The sequence below is a fragment of a genome, unplaced genomic scaffold (assembly GCF_019419815.1).
Source record: "Pyrus x bretschneideri cultivar Hongxiangsu unplaced genomic scaffold, Pyrus_bretschneideri_v1 Contig15, whole genome shotgun sequence".
Taxonomy (NCBI): Eukaryota; Viridiplantae; Streptophyta; class Magnoliopsida; order Rosales; family Rosaceae; genus Pyrus; species Pyrus x bretschneideri.
In genome coordinates, this window is record NW_025999446.1 from 6,493,134 (window position 1) to 6,516,598 (window position 23,465).

At 41.3% G+C, this 23,465-nt stretch overlaps 1 pseudogene; it reads right to left on the reverse strand.

The window, feature by feature from the left end:
* Positions 1–6,866: 6,866 nt before the first annotated feature.
* On the reverse strand, positions 6,867–8,774 carry LOC103942948 (annotated as a pseudogene).
* Between the last annotated feature and the right edge of the window lie 14,691 nt (positions 8,775–23,465).

Here is a 23,465-nt window from a genome sequence, read left to right on the forward strand (position 1 = left end):
TACTCTTAATCACATTGTTGAAGTTATAGTTTGTTTCATGTCTACTATCCAATGTGATACTTCCCTATATGATTCGCTTGAATAAGATTTGGAACAAACTTCCTAAGTCATATTCATATGCTTTGGCCAAAGACTCTCGTATCATATCTTAGAGTATTCTCCTTCCACCATGGAAGGTTAGAGATCCCTTGTTGTGCATTCATATGCCTACATGACTAGATAGCTTGACCCCAACCATGCCGTGGACACTCCAAAGGAATGCCATTTGACACGATCAAAGATCAAAGACCTAACTATTAGACATCTATGATGCCTCAGGTCAAAGGACTACTTTGCATATTGTAACCATCGAGTTCTTACATGACATGTATGTTTGAACTCTCTTTTGATCATAGTTCAGTGTACTCGATTACTCTTTCGAGCACCTATGTGTTTGTCTTAGTGTCCAACACTAAATGACTTGAGACTTGTCATATCCATACTTGAGTCGACATAACACATACTAACCTTAGCGGATTGTCAATGCCCAATTGGCAACCCTATGGCTAGGAACGTTTTAGGAATGAACATAAGAGAAAGGTCTCGAAAATCTAACTTACTTAGATCACTTATCTCTTAGATCAAATACATTCCTTGGATTCCCTTATTGCTTAAACACAAGATACAATAAATAGTGATTAACAATAAGCTTTGCCCTCCATTAAACATATAAAAGTTTAATACATTAAGTATTCCAAAAAGCTATTACACCAAATGAGTGGCTTTGTGGGCATACTTCCAACAATCTCCCACTTGCACTCAAAGCCATCCTCCCATGTATCTAATACCCATCTTTTCCATATGGCGGTCAAGTTGGATTTGAGACATTGGCTTCATTAGTGGATCTGCTACGTTATCGGCTGAAGCAACTTTGAGGATGTTGACTTTCCTCTCGGCAGCATATCTTCTAATGATATTAAAGCGCCTATCAAAATGCTTGTTCTTTTGATGTGCCCTGGGTTCCTTGGCTTGAGTTATCGCCCCACTATTATCACAGTACAAAGTTACTGGTGATGTAATGGTTGGAACCACTCCAAGTTCAGTGATGAACTTCTTCATCCAGAACGCTTCTTTGCCGGCTTCAGCTGCAGCGACATATTCAGCCTCTGTCGTGGAATCAGCAATTACACTTTGTTTCTTGCTTTTCCAGCTGACAGCCCCACCATTCAGAGTGAATACATATCCGGAGTTGGAACTTCTATCATCGACGTGAGATTGGAAATCTGCGTCTGTATAGCCTTCCACTTGCAACTCTGTCGCTCCTCCATAAACAAGGAACATGTCCTAAGTTCTTCTTAAGTACTTAAGGACCGTCTTGACAGCTACCCAGTGTTCTGATCCTGGGTTAGATTACAAACATTTAATAGATTACAAACATTTGAGAATCGTACTTTACTAGTCTCAATGTCATGCATCTTATGCAAACTTTCAACCATGGCACATGAAGTGTCCATGTGCTTATGTAGCTTCATAAGCTCCTCACTAAGTGAAGTGAGGATTAAGCATTTGGCTTGTAAGTCATTCTCATAGCGTCTTGCATAATCATGACACTCTTCCTTCGAAGTTAGTTTCTTAGGAGGTACATGGGGAGGGGATTGCTTAAGCACATACAATATGTCTTTCACCTTTGAGACATTCTCAATGTGGCGATACCAAGCAAGGAAACGTTGGCCCCTAAGGCCCCTTTTGTCAAGTATAATGGTGGGTATAATTTTAGGCATGTCGTTCACTACATAACATAACGGAAATCGTATTAGATTGTTGATAAACTACTTGATTGGGTCTTGAATCAAATAGTACCACCCACTATTTTTGGCAAATTCCATATCCCTCAATAGAATCCGAGAGTTATATTGAACTCTTAGCGGGGTATGGGAGACTCACCATTACCAAGCCCACCTCACGATGATACGATGTTGGTTAGCAAAAATAATGATGAGAGAATAACGCTTTACTCATTTACAACGTTTGTAATTACCCATCTTGTTTGGCCTCTAGAGAATGTTGCCTCACGATGATACGATGTTGGCACTATTGCACTTAGTGAAGTTATTCCCACCATGCTTAGTTCGTGTAGGGGTTCAAGAATAACCTCACGATGATACGATGTTGGCTATCCTCGTTGCCTACCTCACCACATCATGTATGTACATATAGACTCCTCCTGAATGTAAGCACATACTTTGAACTTCCCCATGATAGGGTGAAGCCGGTGTAGGAGTCACAAACGATTGGAGTCCACCACGGTGGAAGGCCTACGAAGAGATGTTCAAAGCATCTCTCGCTTATCAACTTAATATCCATTTTATTTGAGGGAGTAGTGTTGGGCTACATCAAAAACATTTTAATCATATTAAAAGAACATGGTGTAAACACGAAAAATTCCTGAAACAAGAGACAAGAATACGAGTACAAAATATATTTTTGTATTAATGATTTTGGGGTTACAATCTCTTTGTAATTTGGTCCTTTGATTCTATCTTCGTAGAGTGTAGGTTTGTGGATGAGTTGTTGATCCAAAGGGCCGTCGGGGCTTGATCTAAGGATGAACAGTTGATGAATGGATCTTCAAGGGGCGTTGGGCTTGATCTTGAAGAATGGGTGTATGAGTTTGTTGAGGTTGTTGATCCAAAGGGCCGTTGGGGCTTGATCTTAGGATGAACGGATGATGAATGATGAACACTTTCTTCAAAGGGCCGTCGGGGCTTGATCTTGAGTTGGTGGGAGTTCTTCAAGGGCCGTTGGGGCTTGATCTTGAAGGAGGATTTGACGAAGAACGAAGAGTGCTTTCTTGATCCTTAGGGATTTGCTTGAGAGGTTTAGAGTTTCAAGGCTTCAAGGTTTTGGTGTAATGTAAATTTCTCTTCCCTTCTTCTTTTTTTTTCCTCAAAATGAATGCCTTGGCTTCCTATTTATAGAATTCCAAAACTTGATTTTTGGATTTAAATAATCAGATGAAATAAATCATTTCTGCCAGGTATTGACATGTGTCCTATTTGATGACTTTTCCAATTTATTTCGATTTTTCGTTGAGTCACACGCTACATGTAAAATTTATGTGACACGTGAGCGTTGAAATTTTAATTATTGGTCAACATTCATTTTACCGAAAATTTGATGTCTACAAATGCCCCCACTTCAAGGCGCGTCGTAGACATGTGCTTGTCACGTGTAGAAGATGCGTTTTGAAGTCCCTTAATGTAGATGTCAACCCAAGGGCCGTCGAGGCTTGATCTTAAATTGGGCTGGAAATTTCTTCAAGGGCCATCGAGGCTTGATCTTGAGCTGGGCTGGAGGATTCTTTTGGTCTCCTCCGAAGGTCTGAACTTACTCCTTTTATCTGGAGTTGAATTTGATTCAAGGGTGGTGAACACTTGATTTTGAATCGGACTTGTGATTTCTTCAAGGGCCATCGAGGCTTGATCTTGAATTGGAAATAAGACCATGAGTGGTTTCAGGATTCAGACACATGTTAGGCAAGCACGAGGTGGAGGTGATGACCTGTTTCTTTGTTCAATCTTTCCAATTCGTATTGAAGAGTACGAATTAGAAAGATTGATTTTTTTATTGTCACTCGTCTTAGCTGTTCTCCAAGCAGATGTGGTCCATTCTTTGGAAGTGTATCAACCGTTGAAGATGACTACTCGAGAGCAATGCTAGGTAAGCAACCAGGGAATAGGTTCCAGGTAGTCGGTTCTAGATTGGTAGACTGACTTCAAGTGCCGGCTGATTGCTCTTTTCACTTTGCCATGCGAGTAAGAACAAGGACAAAGGAAAGGACATGGAGGAAGCATGATATGAGATACCTTTGCTTTTGAAGAAGCAGCGAATGAATCAGCACATATATTTGTTGTGCTTGTCTCCACATGCTTCGATGTATCATTTTCACTTGCCTTACTTGCTCCATTTGCAGAAGTGGTATTTCCTTATGCAGGTTTGGCATCTTCTCTTGTAGTATTTGTCTTCTGATACAAGAGTGGAATGCAAACCTTGCATTTGAATGGACCATCACTTCTTGGTGGCAGCGCAAGTTTGAGTGGAGGTTCTGACATATTGCTTTCTCTGTCCTTGTCTTGGCAGGTGAGAACAAGGGCAAAGGAAAAGACAGGGAAAAAGCATGATATGAGATACCTTTGCTTTCGCCCTTGATGATATGAGATACTTTTGCTTTTGAAGAAGCATCGATTGAATCAGCACATATATTTCTTGTGCTTGTCTCCCCATGCTTCGATCTACCGTTTCCTCCTGCCTTATCTGTACTCCAGGCATCTGCTATCTTTTTTGGGGAAAAAGAAAATTAAGTATTTCGGAAGGCTTGCTGGGAGTGCGCCTTCAGAGGTGAGGAAGAGTTGGGCATTTTTTCTTTTTTTTTTTTGCAGGTCTGCCTTGCCATAAAAGACGAAGGTCGACATATATAGGGATTTCCTAATAGCAAGTGATGGTACTGTTCCTTTACCATTGTCGACAACTGTTGGGTAATTGAAACAGTAAGATTCACGCGTTCTCAACTTTGTCAGAAATCTTTTGACAAAGTTGCACGCGTTTTCTGAAAAGCCGAGATTGCGGCTTTGTCACCCACGCTTGTCGGCAAAAGTGTGTAGCTGGGATGATGACCTCCACGTGTTTTCAACTTTGTCAGAGAGCTTTTGACAAAGTTACACGCGTTATCTGAAAAGCCGAGATTGCGTCTGAAGAGTTGGCGAAATTTACGCAGGAAAATCCGGCTTTGAAGAGTGGTCTCTCTTCAATTTGAATTGGTGGTTGTGTCGCCTCTCCTTTTATAGAGGTGATCGATCACCTCTAACATGCACACTTTGAAGATTGCCCATTTGTGAACATTGTCTCCGGCCCGTTGAGATTTTACTCCATCAACCCTTCTCTTTTAACTTCTTGAAAAATGGCTAACCCATCTAATCCATCTAACATTTGCTTAGATTTGAGTCTCAGCAGTGATCCGGTTGCGCCGCGTCAGGTTAAAGTATGGTGCCCGTCTTTCTTATCTTCTAATGGCCCTCTTACAGGTGAAGACTCTGTGATGACGGATGCAACAACAGCTACGATAGTAGCTCGGAACCTCCTCACTCCTAAAGATAGTCAGCTGCTTTCAGGACGGTCCGATGAGTTGGCCGTTCAAGAGTCCCTGGCTCTCAGTGTTCAGTGCGCGGGCTCTGTGTCCAACATGGGCCAACGCCTACTTGCTCGATCCCGTCAAGTTGAATCATTGATGGCGGAGGTGGAAAATCTCAAGCAAGAGATCAAACAGCTTAAGCACAAGAATACAAGTTTGCACGTGCTTGCAAATAATTATTCGACAGGCATGAAGAGGAAGTTTGATGAGATGCAAGAATCTCAAGGTCGAGTTCAAAGTGACCGTCAAAGGCTTGCGTCTTTCTTCCAGATACACCTTTTTCCTGCGTCATCTAGCGTTCCACCAAGTATTGGGGCCTCGAATGATCTATCTTCGGTGTCTCCCGCTCCTGGAGTTTGGCCAAGTAGTGGGGCTTCACGTGAACAACCTTTGTGAAAGCTCCATCTTTTTTTTTTTTTTTTTGTACGCACTTGTAATTTCTCGGAAATTAATGGACATGCTTTATTTTATTCAGTGTATTGTGCTAAATACAGATAAAACATATACATCACCAAGATTTTTTTTTTTTTTTTTTTTTTTGGTGGCGCTGATCCACCAAAGATGTTTTTTTTTTTTTTCTCTCTCTTTTTTTTTTCTTTTCTCGATGGTGCTGATCCACCAATGATGTATTATTTTTTTTTTTACCTTCATCATTACTTCCCAACATCATCATTTCCTTTTACTTTATTTTATTATTATTATTATTATTTTATATTATTTTATATTATTTTATTTTTTTTATTTTTTATTTTCTGCTTTCGGTGGCACTAATCCACCAAAGATGTTTTTTTTTTTTTTTTTTTTTTTTTTTTCTTTACTTTCATCATTATTTCCCAACATCATCATTTCCTTTTACTTTATTTTATTATTATTATTATTATATTTTATTTTATATTATTTTTTTTTCTTTCGGTGGCACTGATCCACCAAAGATGTTTTTTTTTTTTTTTTTTTTTTTTTTTTTTTTTTTTAATTCTTTACTTTCAAAATGGGCTGACGGATTCCACCATTATCTTTCTTTATAATTTTTTTATGTCTTCCACCATTAGTCTTCTTTTCCCTATATATTTTGATGATGGGCAGAAGATGGAACAGAGCTTCGGGATACCGGTGCTTCAGCAATGAAGGGCACGGGGTCGAGCTTGGAGCCGGGAGCTTGGAGGTAGTGCAAAGCGTCGAGCTTCACGACCGGCTAGTCGTTTGACGGCGGTCGTTGAAGTTCTTCTCTGATTCAAATGCAGCAGCAGAGGCGAGAAGACGGATGAGGTCTTTGGGTGTGAGTTGACAAACTTTGGTTTTGTTGATCATATTCAAAGGCAGCAGCCATGGTGGAGGTGCAGAAGCAGCCAGATCTTGAGGCAGAGTGTAAGGCATCGAGTTTGAAGACCGGCTAATCGTTTGACAGCGGTCAATGAAACTTTTCGTTGATTTTGATCATGGTGCCCAGAATGACGAGCTCGAGGTAGTGCAAGGCGTCAAGCCTGAAGTGGAGGAATTGCAACAGCGCTAGGTGATGAGCAGAGGGTAGATCACAGCCACTGAGCACAGCCAACAAACTCCCCCTCGCTATCTTCCAATATTTGCAAAATCTTACCCTCTGGGATGTATTTCACAACCACTGCATGCAGTCGGCCTCCAATGTGAAGCAGGAACTGAATCCATGATGGAACTGGAAGCTTGAGTAAGAATTTCCTTAATTGTGGGAATGCTAAAATGACAATGTGAGACTGTTTTCCCCTTATTCGAGTTTGAGGAAGTAGATGTGTTGCGAAAGAAATTTGATGTTGTAGCTCTACTTCTGGGATTGTTCCACCTTTGCTCGAATTTTTTGCTCCAATACGGATATTTCTGTCTCAAGGCTGAACATTCTGTTAAGAGCATGCATATTCTCAAGTGTCTCACTCAGAGTTCGACTATCACTCCCATCGCATCTTAAGTGCTGCATCGGACCATGAAGGAGCTTGTTCACAATACCTCGGCTAAGATCATCTACAGCTCTTCTTGTTTTCTTTGATATGTCATCACCCATTTTTGATAAACATTTGTCAAGCTCTGCAGCTCTGATTCTTTCAGCATAAGCTCTTAATTTCTTGATGGTAGGTACTGTCTCCAAAGAATCCCTCCAAGCTTCAAATTGTTTCGATTCTTCAGTAATAATTTCTTGAGCTTCCATTGCTTTCCGAAGGCGATCCTCTTTGTTAGTAGCCACAACCTTCTTAAGGTCATCAACATTGTAAAGTCGAGCACCATCAACATCAGCAACACATGAACCTACATTCCGAGGGACGGAAATATCAACAAAAAGCCTCAAACCACCAGTCTCTGGACCTACAGCAGGAAGGTCCTTCACATCGTCTTTGAAAAATAATGGGGTTTCTGATGCGGTGCTGGTAAAAACCACATCTGCCTCTGCTGCACAGGTAAGCATTTCTGTAAGAGGCTTGTAAATGAGCTTAATACCCTTCAGCTCCTCACGGATGGATGCCACTCTCTCCTCAGTCCTATTCACAACAACCATCTTTGTGCAACCTTTTGCTACCAAGTGTTTGATCACAAGCTTTCCCATTTTGCCCGCACCAATCACCAACATTCTTGTAGTAGCATGTGATGGTGCAGGAAGCTTCATCAAGGCAAGTTCAACAAAAGCAGAGGTTACAGAAACTGCCCCAGCAGCAATGTTTGTTTTAGTTCTAACCCACTTTCCCACAGTGATTGCGTGCTTGAATAGCCTACTGATGTTTCTACCAAAGCCAACAACTCCTTGGCCGACTTTAACAACTTGTTTCACCTGGGCAAGAATTTGACCTTCTCCGAGGACAAGAGAGTCAAGACCTGCTGATACTTCAAAAAGGTGCTGAGTGGCATCTTTATTATAGAGTAAAAACCGGTGTTGGCATAACTCAGAAACAGGGACTCCACTTGTCTTTGACATCCACTCGGTAACTTCTTTGACACCACGATGCTGAGAGAGAGCTACAACATATATCTCCATTCGGTTGCAAGTACTAAGAACAGCTGCTTCTTCTATGTGATTTAAACCACACAGCTCCTCTATGGCTCGAGGCCATTCTACTTCTGGAATGGCGAGTTTTTCACGCATTTCAACGGGTGTTGTGTGAATACTAAGTCCGATGACCACAATACTGCTTCTTTCCTTTGTGTATCTGTCAGCGGCAGAGGTCTTGAGCTGCTCAAGAGCGGAGATATTGGAAGCGACGGACTGAACCGCGGCAGCAGAAGCATCAGAAGAAGCAGCCACCTCGCACCTCACTCCTCTCTAAATTTGGAGCCTTCGGCTCCTAATGGACCTCACAGAACCCACCAAACAGGAACCGCTAGAGGCCGTGGACGACGTGGTTGCAGCCGACGATGAAGATCTCGACAGCAGAGCCTCCAACTTTGCTCCGGCGAAACTGGTCGACACCGCCATTGACCCAAACGATAAGGCGCTTCCAAAAATCCTCAAAAATTTGAGAAGAGAAGAGATTGGAGGAGTGTGGTATTGGGATTGGAGCAGCCGAAGGAAGTAATGCTGGGCGATTGATTTGGATTTTTGGGTTCTAATTTGGGTTTTGAGAGAGAAGGGGGGAGAGAGAAGAGGTCAAGATGGTGACTTGGGCCGGCGGCGTCGTCGACCACTTCGAATTGAAGCACAGAGCAAGTATCTTCAGTCTATTCTTGATAAAGCTTGGAAGGCTTTGAATGACCAGGCCGATTCGGCCGCTGGGCTTAGACTTTAAGGACTAGCTAATTTTTATTTTTAATTTTTATTTATTTTTTTATTATTATTTTTTTAAAATTTTTAATTTTTAATTTTATTTTATTTTATTATTTTATTATTTTATTTATTTATTTATTTTCTGATTTTGGGAGAACACATATACATGCATTCCCTTCCTTTTTTTTTTTTTTTTTTTACATTTATTTATTTATTTTGGTGTGACTGTACTTGAAGTTTTGAAGTTTCTACGTACTCTTCCAAAGAAGAGATCAAGTCATAACGTAGTTTAAATGAGTGGTGGTTTTGATGATGATTTTGCAGTACACAGTTTATGCTCTTGCGGGCCAGGAGCGTGGTGCGTTTGCTTTAGGGGTAGTAGCGCTTCAAAAATCTGCCGTTGATGGGGCCGATCTTCAATCCGTCTTCTGCCATGATTAAGTAGGCGCCATTGGTGTAGATCTCTTGTATTACGTAGGGTCCATCCCACTTTGATGTGAACTTGCTTTTTGTCTTATGAGTTGTAATGATAGGCTTATGCAATGCCAGCACGAGATCTCCGGCTTGGAAAGACCTTGGGCGGATTTTCTTGTTGAATGCCTTGGATAACCGTGCTTGGTAGCATTCCAAGTGTTGTTGAGCTTCGAGCCTTCTCTCATCCAGCGCTTCCAACTCCTGAAGGCGCAACTTTTCATTTTCTTCATCAGTTAAGCCTTCTTGTATAGCCATCCTTAGTGAGGGGATTTGACTTTCGAGCGGTAGAACAGCTTCTACGCCATATACGAGAGAATAAGGTGTAGCTCGGGTAGGAGTCCTATGTGTAGTCCTATATGCCCAAAGTGCTTCACTTATTCTTTCATGCCAGTCTCTCTTTTTTCGGCCGATTACCTTTTTCAGGAGGTTGCACAGCGTCTTGTTGAATGCTTCTGCGAGGCCGTTGGCCGGAGCATGATACATGGAAGACTTGTGCTGCTTGAACTTGTATTTGTCGCAAAGCTCGTCCACGAGTCGGTTGGAGAACTGCTTTCCGTTGTCAGTGATAATGTAGCGAGGCACCCCATATCGGTGGATGATATGCTCCTTGATGAAACGAACAACAATTTCCTTTTTTACTTCCCTTAAAGGTATGGCTTCAGCCTACTTGGAGAAGTAATCTGTTGCAGCTAGGATGTAAGCTTCCCCTGCAGATGACTTTGGCGTAATTGGTCCTACAACGTCCAATCCCCATGCGTCGAACGGCCATGAAGCAACTGTAGGGTGTAATGGTTCAGGCGGTTGATGTATGAAGTTAGCGTGGAATTGGCAGGCTTGGCACCTTTCGGTGTGTTCCAGGCAGTCCTTCACCATGCTCGGCCAGTAGTAACCCATTCTTTTAAGCCGGAAATGTAGCTTTGGTCCAGACTGATGTGCCCCACACACACCTGAATGTGCTTCTTCCATGGCTTGATTAACTTCTTCCTCACCTAGGCATCTCAGGAGCACTCCTTCAAAAGAGCGTCGGTAGAGTGTTCCTTTGTAGTAAAGGAAGCGAGGTGCTCGTCGACGTATTGTGGAACGGTGTCTAAGATCATCTGGAAGCTTTCCGTGCTCTAAGTAGTCGATCAGCGGCTGTCTCCACTCTTCAGCATCGACTAGAAGTACTGAGATGACATTTGTATCATCTAGTGACATTTCATTAACGAGTGGAATCACCCATCTTTGGCAAACTAGCACATCTGCAACTTCATCTTTTCCTAGTGTCATACTCGAGGCTAGATTGGCGAGAGCGCCTGCCATTTGATTTTCCTTTCTTGGCACATGTTCTAGTGTCACAGCTTCGAACTTTTGTAGCAGTTGGGTCGCTAGCCAGAAGTTTGGGACGAGATCATCTTTCCTCACCTCATATTCAGTTAAGAGTTGATTGATTATGAGCTTGGAATCGCCATTCACCTCAAGAGCTGTGATTTCCATGTTGATCGCCATTTGGAGCCCGATTATCAATGCTTGGTACTCAGCAACATTGTTGGAACATAGCTGATTCAGTTGGAAGGAGTAAGGTAGTATTTGCCTTTGTGGCGTCATGAATACTACTCCTGCCCCCGCTCCGTCTGCTCGTGCGGATCCATCGAAGAACATCGTCCATGTCGGGAAAATATCGATGTAGAACACCTCTTCGTCAGGCAAGTCGTCTGAGATTTTCCAATCAGCCGGGATTGGATGATCGGCAAGGAAGTCTGCTAGCGCTAGTCCCTTGACGGCTTTAGCTGAGACGTAGATGATCTCATATTGATTAAGAAGCAAAGCCCATTTAGCGAGTCGCCCCGTCAAGACTGGCTTAGACATAACGTATTTGACAGGGTCGGCTTTAGCAACCAAGTGGATGGTGTAAGCATGCATGTAATGTCTGAGTTTCTGAATGGCAAACACCAAAGCGAGGCACATCTTTTCTATTGGGGAATAGTTCAACTCAGCGCCGGTGAGAGTTCGACTGAGGTAGTAAAGTGCTCCTTCTTTTTGGGATTCATTCTCTTGCGCCAAGAGTGCTCCGATTGAACTTTCCTGAGCAGCAATATACAATATGAGCGGTTTCCCGGGCACAGGTGCCCCCAGGACAGGTGGACTCGACAAATATTTTTTTATGTTTTCGAAAGCATTATGGCATGCTTTGTCCCATACGAATGAAACATCTTTCTTCATAAGGCGACTAAACGATTGACAACGCCCTGCAAGGTTGGAGATGAAGCGTCTGATGAAGGCTAGCCATCCTTGTAGACTTTTCAGCTCATGCAGGTTTCTTGGCTCGGGCATGCTTTGAATGGCCTTGATCTTTGATTGGTCTACTTCAATACCACGGTGCTTGACGATGAAGTCGAGGAATTTTCCAGAGGTGACGCCAAACGCACACTTTAACGGGTTCATCTTGAGGTTGTATTTTCACAGCCTTTCGAACACTATTCGCAGATCTTTCAAGTGGTTTGATCTTTTCTTCGTCTTAACCACCACATCATCTACGTAACATTCTACGTTCTTGTGTAGCATGTCATTGAAGATTTTCTGCATTGCGCGTTGATACGTAGCTCCAGCGTTCTTTAGACCAAAGGGCATCACCTTGTAGCAATAGATACCTTTTGGAGTACGAAAGGCTGTTAGCTCCTCGTCTTCGAGGGCCATGCGAATTTGATTGTACCCAGAAGAGCCATCCATGAATGATAATGCCTCATGGCCAGTGGTTGCATCCACCATGATTTCAATGATTGGCAAGGGGAAGTCGTCATTTGGGCAAGCATCGTTGAGGTCCCGGAAGTCTACGCAAACACGTATTTGTCTTGATTTCTTAAGGACAATGACGATGTTGGAGATCCACTTGGGGTATTGCACTTCTCGAATAAAGCCTGCTTCGATTAGCTTGTCGATCTCGACCTCGATTTGTGGGATAAGCTCAGATCGATAGCGTCTTTGAGTTTGCTTTATCGGTCGTGTTCCAGGCCTGACCGCAAGATGATGAACAGCGATGATACGGTCCAGGCCGGGCATTTCTTTGTAGGTCCAGGGAAAAACGTCTTTGTATTCTAACAACAGCTGATAATACTCCTCTATCTCATCTGTACTTAATAATGCACTTACAAAGATAGGCTTTGGTTCCTTGCTTGTACCTAAGTTGAGTTCCTTGAGATCATCGACTGTGGCTTGCCCCCCATCTTCGAGCTGTGGTGGTGCAACAGTGACATCTTCCTCGGGGATTTCGTCTTCTTTACTTTCTTGAACCGTGATATGGAAAACATGTTGGACCTCCCCTTCAGTGCTGTCTTCTCGAGCTCGTTGGCATAAGGATTGTCTGGTGTGTGGATGATAGTACGCCTTCTTACTTTCAGTGGTCCCTTTGTGTCGACCTCTAGGATTGCTTGGCGCTTCATCCTTGAAGGAATCAAGCTTCGAACGTTGTCTTTTTCTCCTAACCCATCGAGCTTTTCTTCCTTTGGTGTTGTCTTCCTCTTTCCAAAAGGCTTCTCATTATCTTCAAATTTTTCTGAAGCTGATCGTTGCAGAGGAGAGATAACTATGTTGCTTTGTTTCTTAAGCTTTAACAAACTTTCAAAAACAGAGCTTTGGGATGTTGGCGCGTTAAGCCTCTTGAAGACAGGGGTTCGGTCTTGACCACCAATGCGATTAAGCACTGAAGTTCTGGAGCTTGAATGGCTTATCCTATCGAAGAACGACGTCCGAGGGGAGGGTTTAGGCTCCTCTTGGTCTTGTTCAATGCTCACGCTGATGTGTTGAGCGCTAGTGTTTTTCGCTTTGTTTGAAATCATCACAGGTGCATTTGGTGTGAAACCAAGTCCGGCTTTGTTGTTGTCAACTCTGTAACCATGCTCCTTCAACTTCTTTTAAGTTTTGGTGAGGTTACGTTCTTCGTCATTGACAGTGTTTGAAACCTTATTTCCAGCCACCGCAGAAGAAGCGAAGTCGTACCCGGCCTTTGACATGAGTTTGTAGGCGTTAGGGTCGAAACCTTCCTCAGTCCTTTTGGTGGAAGAAAGCTTGATTCCATCTTCTTTGGTAGAGCTTTTATGAAGCCTTGTGGTAGTCTTGCGACCTTAGCACCCCCTAGCTGTGTCAAAGGTAAAATTGCATTTGTCTTGAGCAACTTCACATTATCCGCGTGCCACTGTGTGTCGGCTTTTCTTGTTCCAGTTTCGAATGGAGATTGACCATTCTTTCTTCTTGACATCGGGATATATCGAAATATGGGTGCGTTCGGTCCTTCTGACGGCATCCTACTCCCTTTGGTTGTTGCAGGTTTAGCAAACTCATCATCGTCTTTGCTTGAAGATGGCACAGTCTGCTCTTTTTGCCTTTTAGGCATGACTTGCCACTCCTGCTTTGTAGGTGCTGCTTTGCCCGTGGATCTGATATCTTCCGGAAGGGCTTCGGTTACCATGTCTTCATCCATGTAGAACTTGGCATCTGCAAAGTGTGATTCGGCTTCGGTGAATGGCTTAGTATCACCTTGGATCACCTTCACCCCTTCTCGGTAAAATTTTAGGCATTGGTGAAGGGTGGACGGCACTACCCCATTTGCGTGGATCCAAGGTCTTCCTAAGAGCAAGCTGTAGGAAGTTCTTGCATCAATCACGTGGAATATCGTGCTTGATTTGAGCTCACCAATGGTCATCTCTACTCGGATCATGCCCATCGCCCTTTGTCCTCCTTGGTTAAAACCCTGGATCAGCAGACGGCTCAGGGATAGTTCATTCACCTTGATGCCGATTATGGTCATTGTTGATTTTGGCATGATGTTTATGGCCAACCCACCATCCACAAGCATGCGGTTGACTTTGTATTCCCTTACGTACCCTGAGACGAAGAGAGGACGGTTGTGAGGCTTTGATCCCAGCAGTAAGTCTTCGTCAGTGAAGTTAATTACGTCATGGGTGGCACAACATGTGGCACATTCATGTGGCTGAAGCTTCGAGCCTTCGTCGTTACTTTCTCGCACTTCGTGGTCGCCGGGACCTGCCAGGACTGCTGCTAGTGCTCTTCGTATCTTTTTTGGCAATGGTAGCGCTTCCTCGATGCTAAAGTGTGTTGACAGACCTTCTTCAGGTGTGAGGGTCTTTTCTACCTCAGTGGTGATAGCTTTGCCTTTTGAGGGCTCTTCTATTTCTACTTCAACCGTGTGACAGGCCATGGTAGTGCACTGTTGGAAAAAGTCATTCGGGAAGTACTCATGCAAGGAAATGGGAATGCGTGGCTCCTGCTCCATAGGTTCCCTAGCATATGTTGTTTTATTATGCTTTATGCTTCTTTTAGGCTTCGCATTGTTGCGGCCGTGGTGATTTCTTCTTTGTTCCACATTTGGCTGTATGACTCGTGGTCTTGGTTTCCTTGTCTTTTTGTAGGTTACCAATATCCATCCTTCTTCATCATCAGCATGTGCATCTTGGTCGCTTCTCTCCAGTGATGGTTGTGTAGGGGGTGCCGTGCAACTTGAGCATTCACAAGAACGGTCAGGTGTCGTTTGGAGAGGCACAGGATTAAACGATCCAAACGCAATTGTAGTGGTATGCGTTGCGGCCGTGTCCTCAAGGTCGAGCTCAATTTGCCCTTGTTGTGCTAGCTTCATGATGAGTTCTTTAAGAACGAAGCACTTGCCAACAGGATGGCTCACAATACGATGGTACTTGCAGTATCTAGGATCATTTGTGCGATTCATTTCTTCAGGACGCTTGCATTCGGGTAGCTCAATCACCTTTTTTTCCAGCAAGTCATCTAACATGGCAGCCATGTCAGAGTCAGGAAAAGGGTACGTTTTCTGTTCCAACTCTCTCAAGGTGCTCTTGTATCTGTCTTGGGTGCGAGGAGGCTCATTTGTCTTTATCTCCTTCACTTTCTTCTTGGAGGAGATCTTGATGGGCGCTGAAGAGGTCTTGATGGGCGCTGAGGAGGTCTTGATGAGGGTAGTGTTGACGGTGAAAGCTTCCTTAGCGGGCTTCTTCCCGGTCTTGTCTACATTTGGGGCGAATACTTTATCCTTATTGAAGTTAGTAATCGGCTCCTTTTTCCCGTGATTAGCGATACTCAGCTCCATGTCGTGGGAACGAGTTGCTAGTTCTTCGAATGTTCTTGGTTTTATGCCTTGGAGGATGTAATGTAACCCCCAGTGCATGCCTTGAACACACATCTCAATGGCAGAGGTTTCAGAAAGCCGATCTTTGCAATCCAGACTTAAGGAGCGCCATCTATTTATGTAGTCGACGACGGGTTCATCTCTCCACTGTTTCGTACTGGTCAGCTCTAGCATGCTTACAGTACGACGAGTGCTGTAGAAACGGTTGAGGAATTCCTTTTCTAGCTGGTCCTAACTGTTGATAGACTCAGGTTCGAGGTCAGTGTACCAGTCAAAAGCGTTACTTTTCAGCGAACGCACGAACTGTTTGACGAGGTAGTCTCCCTCTGTCCCAGCATTGTTGCAAGTTTCAATGAAATGGGCAACATGTTGCTTCGGGTTGCCTTTTCCATCGAACTGCATGAATTTTGGGGGCTGATAACCCCTTGGCATCTTCAAAGCATCAATCTTCTTGGAGTAAGGCTTTGAGTACAGTACGGAGTCATGCGAGCTTCCTTCGTACTGTGTCTTGATAGTGCTTGCAATCATCTTCTGTAGTTGCTGGATAGAGAGAGATCCCATGGACGCCGTTGCTTGGTCTAGTTTCAGCTTCTCTTCGACTTTCTCTGCTGAAGGCTCCTCTTCTTCGTTGACTTCTTTCTTTACTAGGCCATCATTTGGGTCGACTTTCACGTCGGGCCGCGCATCTAGTTGGTTGACGAGTGCGGCAATCTGCAAGTCCTTCTCTTCCACAGTCCGTGCGAGCTTTGCAATTGCTTCATTCATCTGAGCTAGCTGCTCCTCGATTGAAGTTGCTCCAGTGGTCATGACTTGCATGGTTGTACTGCTGCTCGAATCAGCGTCGGAGAGTAGGGACTCTAAGTATTTCCTCGGGCTCTCCCATTTTGATGCCTTTAGCGAGGCTAGGGTGATCACAGGCTCGTGCCTCAGGTGCTCTTGTTCCTTTGACAGAGTTAATGCAGGGGCGGAAGCCGCGGCAAAAAGATCTCTTGCCTTACTTCGGGTTATGATGCCCGAAATATCACCACTTGCGGCGATGATGTTCTTGTTCTTTGCTTTGATTGCAGGAACAACTTGATCCTTTCTTGACGCCATTTGCGTTTTTCGATGATTTGAGGATAGAGATGAGAGGTAGAGATGTCCCACTGGGCGTGCCAAATTTGTAAACACGAAAAATTCCTGAAACAAGAGACAAGAATACGTGTACAAAATATATTTTTGTATTAATGATTTTGGGGTTACAATCTCTTTGTAATTTGCTCCTTTGATTCTATCTTCGTAGGGTGTAGGTTTGTGGATGAGTTGTTGATCCAAAGGGCCGTCGGGGCTTGATCTAAGGATGAACAGTTGATCAATGGATCTTCAAGGGGCGTTGGGCTTGATCTTGAAGAATGGGTGTATGAGTTTGTTGAGGTTGTTGATCCAAAGGGCCGTTGGGGCTTGATCTTAGGATGAACGGATGATGAATGATGAACACTTTCTTCAAGGGGCCGTCGGGGCTTGATCTTGTGTTGGTGGGAGTTATTCAAGGGCCGTTGGGGCTTGATCTTGAAGGAGGATTTGAAGAAGAACGAAGAGTGATTTCTTGATTCTTCGGGATTTGCTTGAGAGCTTTAGAGTTTCAAGGCTTCAAGGTTTTGGTGTAATGTAAATTTCTCTTCCCTTCTTCTTTTTTTTTTTCCTCAAAATGAATGCCTTGGCTTCCTATTTATAGAATTCCAAAACTTGATTTTTGGATTTAAATAATCAGATGAAATAAATCATTTCTGCCAGGTATTGACACGTGTCCTATTTGATGACTTTTCCAATTTATTTCGATTTTTCGTTGAGTCACACGCTACATGTAAAATTTATGTGACACGTGAGCTTTGAAATTTTAATTATTGGTCAACATTCATTTTACCGAAATTTTGATGTCTACACATGGGCCTATCACAACTATTGGTCCAAGTTAATATGAATTAGTAGCATATAATACTCCCACTGTTTCGTTGAAACAAGCGAGACTATATGGAACTACTAACGAACGCATTGCATCCTCATATGGACTATATAGTCGTTTTAGGTTTTAGGATGATTATGAACCGATTGATTTGATCCAACACGAGCCTTGTGTTGGACCTTGGGTTTTAGGTAGATAGTTTGTTGATTTTAGTTACGCGTTTAATCTAATTAAACCGTTATTTCCTATTGGGCGTTGGACCCAACTATTCCAATTTGCATACAATTAAACAAATAGGAATACATGAAATAAAGAGAAGGGCTTATGCCCTTTTACAACACATTGGAGGACTTATGCCCTTTACAACAAATTGGAGGACTTATGCCCTTTACAACAAACTTGAATTAATCAAATTGCATTCAAATCTATACTACTAAACCCAAACATTCATAACGTTAAGCGGCCAATCACATAGCTCAATTATCGAGGCATTTGGTTCATAATCACCCTTTTCTTAATCAATCAAATTAACTAAGAAAGCAACTTTAAACAATTGGTTTTTGGATCCATAGAATTGATTTAAATGGAACTAAATTTAATGAAAATCCAATTCTCATTAAAGAGACAAAACAATTTTTGTTCTCATTTTATTTGGGCCATTTTGCAAAAACACAAACTTTTGGGCCAAAATACAAATACACAAAAGTATCAAAACTTTATTTAATTGCACAAAAGCACCCCACTAGAAGGGTGGCCGGCCAAGGATAGTATCATTGAGATTTTTGAAAAAAAAAAAATTTGTAAGTGGATTTTGGTGGGTGAGATTAAAGATGGTGGGGATGGTTTGAAAAGAAAATATATCTTTGACATAATTAAAGTCATTTAATCATTTTTCACCAATAATCATCACCCATCAACTAATAATATTGAAGAACATTTGAAGAACTTCAAGAACTTCAAGAACATTGAAGAACACTCATGAAAACTCATAATAGCTCCATGAATGTTTTCACTTACCAAAACTCAATTTTTCACAACTCAAAAGAGGGTTAATATCCTAGGGTACTTAGGGGTTCCAAAAAACACTTTAAAACCATTTTAACAAGCCTAACATGAACCCAAAAAATCACCCTTTGGATTTGGCCGAAAATCCCAAAATACTTGGCACCAAATTTTAGTTCCAATATTCATGCTTATATGAACTACATCTACAACATTTGAGATGCTAAATTTTCAAACAAAATTTATATTCAAAGCAAGAACAAAGCTTGTAACATTTACAACATTTAAATCACATATTATGAAAAATCACAAAACCCAAAAGGATCCACCATAAACTAGGCCTAGGCTCTGATACCACTTGAAGGAAAATTTATGTCCTTACTAAGAACATGTAAAGAAAATTTGAATACATAGGCAAACTATTAACAAATTAAAGTAGGCATGCATCCAAAAACAATTCATAAAACCCATGACTTTCAAAGCCTAGTATATGGTGAACCATGACTCTTTAACAACATTAAAGAGAAGAAAGGATTTAGAGAATCATTACCCTTGTAGCTCATCCTTGATTACACAAGGGATTCACCCAAGTGGAGGGCCTTCAAGTCACCTCCTTTGCTTCCTTGAGGATTTGAGGATATGTTCTTCAAAACACCAAAAGCTTGATGTCTCCAAGTCTCTACACCAAAGATTAATTGTGAAGATAAAAATGGATGACTTAGGGGAGAGGAAATTGCTAGATATCCCTCCCTAAGTGGCCGGCCTCCCTTGTTGAAATAGAGAGAATAATTTTATCAAGAAAAACCCTTAACAAAATAAAGTTATAATTTTGAATTTATACTTCATTTCTTGTGAGTGGCAAACTTGTAATTAACACAAGTTTGGTATCCCTCACTATCCATGGCCGGCCTCCCTAAGTGTTTGGGCTAATTGCCCATTTTGTTTTAGTTGTCATACAACTTAAACATAATGGGCCTTGTGGACCAAAACACTTTTGGGCTCCTAAACCCAAAACCAACTTAGAAGTCCAATACGAATGTTTCGTATAATTAATTAACTAATTAATTAACTTTGACCATACTTCAATTAACCATTTAATTGCTTATCCATTTCATTTAATTACCTCACTTTCATCTTTACTCGGTGTACGATCCATTAGGTTCCAATTAGCGAGGCAGTGGGCGATGTTACTCTTAACTATCGATTGTGAATTTAAACCATATTTCAATTCTCCCTTAAGATTAGTGTTTGCTAATCTTTAGGGCTTCCACAAACCATGAGTGACACCTAGCAGCATGTCATGGTTACCCAAGCTAAGTAGAAGTGGTTGGAGAACCTATCCAGTTACAACTTACAATGCAATATGGTCCTTCTCTAATACAACACTCTTAATCACATTGTTGAAGTGATAGTTTGTTTCATGTCTACTATCCAATGTGATACTTCCCTATATGATTCGCTTGAATAAGATTTGGAACAAACTTCCTAAGTCATATTCATATGCTTTGGCCAAAGACTCTCGAATCATATCTTAGAGTATTCTCCTTCCACCATGGAAGGTTAGAGATCCCTTGTTGTGCATTCATATGCCTACATGACTAGATAGCTTGACCCCAACCATGCCGTGGACACTCCAAAGGAATGCCATTTGACACGATCAAAGATCAAGGACCTAACTATTAGACATCTATGATGCCTCAGGTCAAATGACTACTTTGCATATTGTAACCATCGAGTTCTTACATGACATGTATGTTTGAACTCTCTTTTGATCATAGTTCAGTGTACTCGATTACTCTTTCGAGCACCTATGTGTTTGTCTTAGTGTCCAACACTAAATGACTTGAGACTTGTCATATCCATACTTGAGTCGACATAACACATACTAACCTTAGCGGATTGTCAATGCCCAATTGGCAACCCTATGGCTAGGAACGTTTTAGGAATGAACATAAGAGAAAGGTCTCGAAAATTTAACTTACTTAGATCACTTAACTCTTAGATCAAATACATTCCTTGGATTCCCTTATTGCTTAAACACAAGATACAATAAATAGTGATTAACAATAAGCTTTGCCCTCCATTAAACATATAAAAGTTTAATACATTAAGTATTCCAAAAAGCTATTACATCAAATGAGTGGCTTTGTGGGCATACTTCCAACAGCATGATATTCTGATTAATGTAGAATATAACTTTTCTGTTCGTTCACTCTAATTTTTATTTGGTTAGTTCCCTTTTGTCATCTATAATATCTGCTCATATTCATCTGAGGCCCTAAATTAAGAGAAACGAATGAGAAGTACAACACGAACCTGAATGGACTTCTTGCTTGATGGAATGCCGCATTACCATTTGAAGTCACTTTCTTAGTTCATATAAGCACACCATTACACACACACACATATATATATATAGAGAGAGAGAAAGAGAGAGAGAGAGAGAGAGAGAGAGAGAGAGAAACGTAGCAAAATAGAATGGTAAGCAAGCACAGACCTTATGATAGTAAACAAAATTAATCCGAGATTGAAAGATTGGTGGACCTTTCTTTGAAGGAGGGAGAGGGATAAACATAAGCGCATATTTTCTACTGATTTCTGACAATTGACAGGTGCCTTCCTACTCCACAATTTAAATTTGTAAATTTGAGTGCATTTTCTACTCCATGTTTGAACAGATCAAACCCACTACACTAATTTAGGGTTTCATAAAAAGAAAGTGCGAACAATTGAACAAGAAAACCTAAAAGATAAAGATTTACATACAATGGAAGTGAGGGGACGGACCTTGACGGCAAGAGGGGAGAGAGAGAGAATGCGTTTGGATGCTGGAGAGGGAGAACTGAATTTGGCAGTCGGCGTAGTTGTAGGAGGTTATTGAGAAAGTGGGGAATTCACACTGAGTGACAATGATAAACACCACGTTTATGTTTTTCACTCACGTCTCCTTTTTTTCTTTTTCTTTCGTAGCATCTTCAATAACTTGTTTTTTATTTCCCATTTTTCCTTTTTTTTTTAAGTTGCGTCATAATATCATTTTAATGACATTTTCAGTAAAAGAATGTCATTAAAAAATTTACCAAGTGTCATGAAAGTCATATTTTGTAGTAGTGAATATGAGTTAACTCCCGTTCATCCTTTAAACCCAATTTTTGTAATTAAATTCTCAGTTTCCACTTTATTATACAGGCACTTCCCTTGACGCCCAATTGTATATTCAAGGCATTCCCCCGACACCTGACATGCAGATTTCATTGTTTTTATAATCAACCAATTTGTATACTCAAGCCCTTCACCCAACGTCTGACATATACAAGGTTCATTATTTTATATTCAAGGCAAACTTCAGCCCTTGAATATCCTCACAACTCAAACACAATTTAACTCTTTTTCTTACTTTACAAGAATGCTTATGTATATGCCATGTAACAAGGATATCAATAATCACATGCTCTATAACATCTGCAACATTGATCAAACTGTTAGTAGCCAAAATTGTATTATATCTGCAACACTAATCAAATTGTTAGCAGCCAAAATCGTATTATATTATCAATAATATATAATATGGATAACACACAACAATCTAATTGAGAATTATTACTTTACCATTTTACTCCATCTCTCTAGGTGATGTTGATGCATAAACCCATTTGAGTTCCATAGAGCAATTCTGTTAGGTAAGTTCTCATGCATTTTATGGGATTTGTCCCCCTTATTTAATAGCATTCCCAAGGGAAGTAAAAGGATAATTTTGATGGTTTGGTGGGAGTGCTCTCATAACAATGATCTCAAAATGTAAATGCATAAACAACAAAAGATTTAAGTGGTTCGCCAAATCGACTACATCCACTGGGGTTTGCTTTCATTGTATTTCACTATATTTGAGGGACTTACAAATGAAAGATGGCTTAAAGCCTTTACATAATGTAAAGTAAATGGGAAAATGAGAAAAGTGATATGGGAAGGAGATGAGGTTTTTTTATTCTTGTTTCCCCGTGTGTTGTTGTTGGTGGTGTTTCCCTTAGCTCCTCCTTTATTATAGAGAATGAATCATATCAAGGCTGCTACTTCTGGATGTTAAAGATCTTCAAACATGTCTGCACGTGCATTTCAAATCCACCCGTTCTCACATCATTGGAAGATTTGGAACAAAATTGAATAGAGAATATTATAACCAAATAATTAAGATTCCTCTTAGCCTTATGAATCAACACTCTAAACCCACAAAATATTGCCAACTAATGCACTTAGACACACGTAAATAGTCTATGGCCCTATATAGACTCACAACTCTCCAATTTTGGGGGATGAATCATCACCAATCATTAACTCCTACATTCCTAATGATTACAAACTTGCCAATTCACCCTTAAATAGACTTCCACCTCTTATTCTAGAGTGATGAATGATACCTACTCTTTACTCTCTAATGATTGTCAAAATAACACCTTACCTTCGTGAGAAAAATCAAGCCAAACTCATCATAATCCTCTTCTGCAATTCAAACTAAAAATATCTCTAATTACATATGAACATGAAATAAATACTAGCTAGTTTTTTTAACTAATTTTGTAGCAAAGGATTTTACATTGAGACTATTTTGCATATTGAAGGTAGGTTCTTGCATAAAAGAAATCTAATAAAACCATTATGTAAAAATAATTACCCACACACACACACACACACATATATATATAACTATTTTTTTTTAAATAGGGGGTATTACAAACTTCACCCACGAGTTGTCCTCCTCTTCTTTGGCTGACACGTGGCGGCAAAGTGGCTTCTGCATAGACCCACTTGCATCCGGTTTTGGAACGAGTTGAGGGAGCACCTTGCTCGACCCAGTAGTTGGTAGGAGTCCGTAAATGAAAGTCAGACTTGTCAGCCTTTATGTCCTTTCATAGGCTTTCTGTCTTTTGTTTAACTAACATTTGGCTCAGAGTAAACATTTAAGTAGGTTTGTCTCCTCTGCCCCTGGGTCTTGTGCCTAAAAGTTGTTAGAGGCGACTTCACCCCTCAATGC